General features: G+C 36.9%; 1 pseudogene; it reads right to left on the reverse strand.

The window, feature by feature from the left end:
* Positions 1-3717: 3717 nt before the first annotated feature.
* LOC100014562 (cyclin-K-like) lies at positions 3718-5539 on the reverse strand (annotated as a pseudogene).
* Between the last annotated feature and the right edge of the window lie 2056 nt (positions 5540-7595).

Below are 7595 nucleotides of genomic sequence, written 5' to 3' on the forward strand. Positions count from 1 at the left end.
CTATGTGACTCAACAGATTGAAAGACATGCCCAGAGGCAGGAGGTCCTGGGCTCAAATCTTGTTTCAGACACTTCCTATCTGTGTGACCTTGGGCAAGTCACTCAACCCCCATTGCCTAGCCCTTACCACTCTTCTGTCCTGGAACCAACACACGGTTTTGATTCTAAGATGGAAGATAAGGGTTTAAATTTTTAAAAATGTAAATATAAAAAGAATAAATGATATGATGTCAGCAAAGCCCTCCCTATGTCTTTACCTTACTTTGCCTTGCCTTGTTTTGAAGTCAGGAAAATCAAAGTTCAAATCCAGTTTCATACACTTACTAGCTATGTGACCCTGGGGAAGTTACCTAAATGCTGCCTGCCTCTGTTTCCTCAACTGTAAAATGAAGATAATAGAACAGTCATACTGAGGATGAAATGAGATGATATTTCTACAGCACTGAGCACAGTTCCTGACACATAGTAGATGCTAAATAAATGCTCAGTTCCTTCCTTTCCCCTCTACTTGCACAGAGAAAAAGACATTTCTATTCTCTCTATCCAATCAGCAGCCAAAAATAAGGTATTCTAATTCTAAGATTTCAGAAGTCAAAGATTTCATTCTGGAAGGGACCCCAAAGGTCTTCCTTTTTTTTTTTTTTTAGATCGGGGAACTGAGTCCCAGAAGGGTTATAAAATATTTGTGGGAAAAAATTAAGTTGATTCAAATCCAGGTCCTCTGACTCTAGATACAGTACAACTTCATTCCCACTACACAATGCGGCCACCTAGGATACTTTTGGAAGAGCATAGTTGTCTTTAATTTTATTTTGATATAATTTCTATGAACTAGACTAAATTCAATTAGATTAGATTAGAGAAATTTTAGTTCTCAGGTTATTTTCAAGTAGAATTGCTAGGATTTTTACTTTCAAGTAGCAATTAAAGATAATTTTTCCCTTTTCCTGATCAATGCAACTGATAGCTGTGACTTCTAGAAGTAGGAATCACAGAGTCAAGGAATTCAGTTCTTTAAGTGATTGTTTTTGTTTTGACAGACTTGTGACTTCCTTAGTTTATGGCATTCCCTAGAACAACATCCTCTGCCATTATAGATGCCTACCTCCTCTGGTATTTGTGGTCTTAATAAGTTACCGGGGATAATTATGTGACTTACTCAAGGTCACATAGCCAGTTTGTATCAGAGGCAGGACTTGAACCTCAATCTTCCTTACTCTAAGGACAGCTCTCTCTCTACCCTACCACACTGCCCTTAATTATGTTTCATTGTTGTTATTTATCTTTTAATATATTTGTCCTGCCTCTCCACTAATCACATAAAAGTCTTTAATTGTCATAATGAGGTATTTGCGAGGTAAGTAGTAAATACCTACAAATAATTCAGAATAAAAGGCTAATAATATCAATCAGATATTGTCAGCAGAGATTATTTTACAACAGTTTTCTTTGAGTATTTGATGCTAATATTTTTGCTATAGTCAAATGACTGCTATATTACAATTATAAACTACTCTCCATCTTGAAAAAATTTTAAGACACAGAAAAGATTCGAGGTATACCTCTCCATTCTGGGTTATTTGGAGATAATGGAATTTTTCGTTTTTTTCTTTTAGAAATTTGTCTTTATTATTCATCGCCTTCCTCTCCTCCCTACACCATAGACAGCATCATCCTGCAAAATGTCTAGATTATGTCTTTTGTGTTACCATTTCTCATTTCATTCTCTGGAGGGGAACATTCACAAGTTATTCTTCAAATATTAAATCTGGAATATTTCTTTTTTTAAAAAAAGAAGCAAGAATTCAGTGGAAGAAAAAAGTATCTAAAAATGGAAGAGAGGAAATGACTTCTAAGGAAAATGGAAAATGGAATAAAGGCCCATAGATAAGGAAGAGAAAGAAAAGGACAACTCTAGACTTTGAAAACAAATCAGAGCTTCTTCTGAAGAACGAGGGGTTGGATAGTCTGAAGAGGAAGCAGCTGTTTTATCTCCAAGGAAAAAAGAAAGTTGACCCAAATAAATGAAGAGGTTAAGAGGTCATCTAATCAGAAGACTAAAAGAGTAATTAGGGTTAGTGACACTCAGCTCAGGACCTCTGAGGTAGCCATTTGCTTACTAGATAACAGCAATAGAGAGGACTGTTGTCTTCTTGGGTCGTGAATCTAAGACGTAACAGAGAGTCTCTCAAGATTTATCTTTTATAAAAGTTTGTATTTGTGATTGACTACTATCCTGGAGATGGCTTGTACTCATAGTAAGAGCCAAATGTGAAATTTGCAATGTGAGTATTCATACCTCAGAAATTCGCAAACATTATAAATCAGGGCTTACTTTTCTTTTTATCATTGATCGTCCAGCTCTGTGACAGGATGGGAAAATGTTAACAAGGCAGATTAAGATTCAAATTTGTCATGTATACTTTTTTCCTTCAGAATCCTTTTGTTAAGCATTTGCCAGCATATCAGGAATATGATAGTGACTCATATGGGCACAATGATACTATCAGAAAAAGCCTGGACAATATTGTCTTCTCGGCTGTGTGATCCTGGACAAATCAAGTCACTTAACCCCCACTGATTAGCATTTCCCCTCTCTTCTGCCTTGAAACCAATACTTAGAATTGATTCTAAGATAGAAGGTAAAACAAAATAGTAAACGAAACAGTCTATGCAAAGGGATGGAGTACAGTAGCACTGTTCACCTTTAATTTATTTTTGTTATCTAGAAAAATCATCAGCACATATGAATATTTGCATATATAAAGAAGGTTAGGAAAGAAAGTTGTATATGAAACCAGGAATCTACTCTACAGATTATTTAAAGTACATATTAAATTTAATATGGTAGTTCCAAAATTGCTTGATTGGATCAGATATGGTTTTATTTAGTAATGTTATATATTAAGGCATATTAATTAAATGAACTAGATCAGTGGGGAGGCATGAAGGACATTTATTTTTTTTTCAGAACTGATTTTATTTGGGTAGGTAACTGACTGAGGGCATCTCATTTGTAACCAAGATGGAATTCACAGTATGATGTTACATTCGCACTTTAAAAATATATCTGTATGTACAGGAATTTGTAAATAGATGTAAACATACATTACTCTCCAGGGTCTGGTTTCCATTCCCTTGTCTCCCTCCACTAAAACAAACAAACAAACATAAAAAACAGCCCCAAATTCAGCAAGGCCAACTTGTCCAAAACAATTTTATAACTAAAGGACTGATAATACCAGTTAGAACCAAGAAAGTCTGACAATAGCATCCTGTCTCGCTGGAGAGAATTACTGAAGGAAAACAGAGTTTTGACTTTAGATGATACTAGAATATTTAAAACTTATTTTTCATTAAAAGTAGGCACTGATTTATAAATGGAAATTTGCTCCTTACAGATAACTATTGAGCCAATATGGCTGGTTAACATGTTCACTAGAATAAAGTAAACTGACTTTAAATTAATCAAGTGCCTAAAGTTAGATAATTGGCTTTGCAATAGGTATACAAGAAATCTGTTTGGAATTTTGAATCCATACTATAGAAGGCCTGCTAGAGTTCAAGTTCACCATTCTATTCCCTTTCTGTACTGCAGCTGTCTGGCATTATACAAGGTACCCTGCTGTTCAACTATTTTGCCACTTAAACTATACTTTGAAAAAAATTTTGTTTTTTCATTAAAAAAGGGGGATGAGAGGGAGAAGAGATATCATGTTATCTCATCCAAACTGCAGGTCCCAATCCTCCCAAGGAGGGTATGCCAGGTGGGAGGGTTAGGAGGTGGCACTGGGGATTGCCCACCTGGGGATACAGTTAGAGGAAGATAACTGTCAGGTGGCATCCCAAGCCCTGAAGGAGAGTGGGGAGGAACAGCATGAGTTGGAGGCAATTGTGGAGGTGGAAAATTAGGGTTGTATGTTGGAGAGGGATAATATCCAGGGGTTGGTGGAGGAATGTTGAGAGGTGGAAATGATGCTGGGGGAGGTGGGACAGGTGGAGGTGGGTTAGGAGGATATACATGAGGATGGTATGGTCCATATCCTATAGGCTGGTCCTTCTGTCTTCATCATAGATCGTAGACTTTGATAACCCTCTCCTGACATGTAGGAATTTGTAGTTGACATCCTAGTAATGTGACTGGAAAGGGTGGGGGGCGGTGAGGAAGAGGAGGTGGCTGGTGCACAGGTGCGGGATGACCAGGAGGAGGAATCTGGACTTTTGGTAGATCTCCAGTCTCCACTGTGCCAGTCTGCTCTCCCTCTCCCATTGAAACTGCAGCTGTGAGAGTTCTGGAGGTAGATGTACAGGTAGTACTGGTGGGTGTATGGTCTCAATTTGGGGGATTTTAGATGGTGGTGGTTCTGCTGCTTTGCTGTCTTCCTTAGTAGAAACAACCACTGATCTTTTAATTTGCCTGGGAGGGCTAGGCTGAGGAGATGGATTCTTAGACTGTTGTGCTTGCTGCTACTGCTGCTGCTGTCTGCTGCTGTGCAGTCTGCTGAGACGTTCTGTTGAGGCTATGACTGTTCAGAACTTTGCAATTGCTGTGACTGTTGTACTGAGAGCACTTGAGATGTTGATGAAGAGAAGGTAGTAGCTGTAATTGATGAGGGGTATGATGAGGCATCTGCTTGTGAATTGAGATCGAGGATCTGGTGGCAAATATCTTCTAGTACATCAACAGGAACATCTTGAACAAACTATTCCCACCATCTCCTGTACATTGCTTTTGATGCCCCTTTCTGTATTTCAAATTTACATAAGTGGCCTGCCAAGTACATGGCTGTGACTGGTATGATCTCAGCTTCCCATTGTAGTGAGAATATAGTACACAAGCTGTCATTTACAAAGGTCCATGCCATTTGAACCAATTTCTGAATTTTGTTTTTATCACCTTTGAGTTGTTTAACATATTTGAGGAGAAATTGGTAGGGATGTTCCACTTGCAAATCAAATTTTATGGTCTGCAATAAGATCCTTTCCAGAACCATAACTTCTTCCTTTGGGTCATCTCCAAACTGACCAAACTGTACATCATTTAATAAGCTATCAACTGTTTTGATAATATCTTTGCATTTTTAAGCATTTCTTCTACTTTCCCTGCCAAGAAGAGACAGCACGCTCCTGAGTCACCTACAGACAAAACACACACATACATATGCACACCAAAAAGCACAATATCTTGGGAATTGTTTGAAGGAATAAAACATATAGAAGTGATGAAAATAAATTATTACAGTGGCCAAGGTATCATAATGTAGTCCCAAACCTGTTCCTACATCAAAGATGAATCTGGTACCCTCTAGGGCTTCAGTAGCTGGATCCAGTCCTTCTAACTGTGAAGGTGTATGAGTCAAGTCTTTTTTATCCCAGTACCAGCATGGATTTGTGTGGTCCAGGTTTGCTGAAGTTACTGAAGGGCTGGAATTTTCTTTATTCTCCTTCATTTATTGAAGTAAACTTGTTCTTATTCAAAAGGTTTCCTAAGAAAGTCAGAATCGTGCCACCTCCCAAAGTGCTTCTTAGCGACCTCTCTCATCACTGACAGTGGCCATTTTGCATGAAGAACATTTAGGTAGATATCAATGGAGGGAGAAACAAAAGCAATTTTTTCATCACAGAATACTGTAGACAACCTGGATAGAAATATGTTAGGACTTTGGGAAACAGATCACAACTCCGTCACAGAAACATAGCATAGTAGTGATGCTCGCTCTCTCTCGCTCTCTCTCTCTCTCTCTCTCTCTCTCTCTCTCTCTCTCTCTCTCTCTCTCTCTCTCTCTCTCTCTCTGTTTCTCTCTCTGTCTTTCTCTGTGTCTCTGTCTCTTTCTTTTTCTCTCTCTATCCCTCTGTCTTTTTCTGCATTATCTCTCTCTATTCCTGTCTCTTTGTCTGTGTGACTCTGTCTCTGGTTCTGTGTGTCTCTCTCAAAACTGAATAACTAATATTATTTTTATTTTAATAATACTTTCACACTTTAAAAGGTAGATAAAACAACCAGGGGAATTCTATTACTATTCTCGCTGAATGAGAAGTGGGGCACTGTGGTAGAAATGAGGGGAAGTCACTACATCCTAGGGTTCATGATAGAGAAAGAGAGAAAAGCTAGGCATATTCTAAATTTCAAATGATTTAGAAGGAGGATATGTGGGATCCCATGGCCTAAGTTTCTTATTACATTAGAATATGAGGTTCTTGTGGACAACTCTTAGCACGATACCTTGTGTTTGGTGAGCACTTAGTGAATTTTGTTTGACTGCCTGATTATCTAAACATCTTCAGGAAAAGTCAGCCTAAGAGGGATAAGAAATTCTCAATAAAGAAGCTCTAAAATTTTAAAGGGAAACATTTTCAATGAGAAGAGGGGAAAAGCGAGTCATTCAAAGATGCCACTTATGAGGTTGCAAAGGGAACCAAATTAGAATTTGTAAAGACATGTATAGAAGTTTGAAGGGAAGATAACAGAGCATAAATATAGGAAGATGGCACACAACCCTTTGAAACTAGTATCAGGAGTACTAAAGCTCAGAATTAGTTAAAACTAGCAAGAAAATTCAGGACAACAAAAAATGAAAAGGAGTTTAATAGATGTATTAGAGGTGGGAACCAAAAAAGGAATGAGACCCACAGCTTAGATGGATGGGACAATAATAACTAATGACGGAGAGAAAACAGAATTATTCAGTTTTTGAATTTTCTAGCTGCCCTGGTTGAATTCAAGTTACCTAGACCAGATGCTCTCTATCCTCAAATACTAAAAGAACTCAGGTAAATGATTATTAAGCTATTAAGCCACCTTTGGTGATACTTGACATATTGCGAATAATAGAAAAGGGATGGTAGTGTTAGAAAAAGGGCAAATGCCCCAATTTTTACAAAAGGAAATAGAATCCATCAATTTTAGGTCAATGAACTTAATTTAAGATCCCGGGGGAAAGTTTAAAGAAAATAATTAAGGAGATAGTTCATGAAGATCCAGAAAAAAAGAAGCAGTGGCAGCAATGAGTCAATATGGTTTCATCAAAAAATAAACCATGTCAGACTAATTTTTTTGGCAGGATTACTAACATAGTAGATAAAGGAAATGCTAACAATATACTTTACCATTTTAGTAAAGCACTGGATAAAATATCTATATTATAAAACATATAGATCAATGTGGATTAGATAATTAATAAAATTCAGTGGATTCATAACTGATTGAATGGCCAGATTTAAAAAGTAGTCATTAAAGATTCATTATCAAATTGGCAGGAAGTCTCCAGTGGACAGATCTCCAGGGATCTATGCTTGGCTCTATATTAACATTTTTATCACAGAAATGAATGGTATCCTTGTCAAATTTGCAAGTGACACAAAACTGGGAGGAATAACTAACACACTTGATAGTATAATCAGAGTCCAAATATATTTTGACAGGCTAAAGCATTTGAACTAGATTTATTCAAAGGAAATTGTCAGGATAAATGTAGTTTATTATTATTAAATTATTATAATATATAAATACATGCATATAATATAATAAAATATTATATTATTAAAAGGTCTTATACTCAAAGATTCAAAAATGGATTTTATAAGTATAAAATGAA

This window comes from Monodelphis domestica, chromosome 3 (genome assembly GCF_027887165.1).
Source record: "Monodelphis domestica isolate mMonDom1 chromosome 3, mMonDom1.pri, whole genome shotgun sequence".
In the NCBI taxonomy this organism is placed as follows: Eukaryota; Metazoa; Chordata; class Mammalia; order Didelphimorphia; family Didelphidae; genus Monodelphis; species Monodelphis domestica.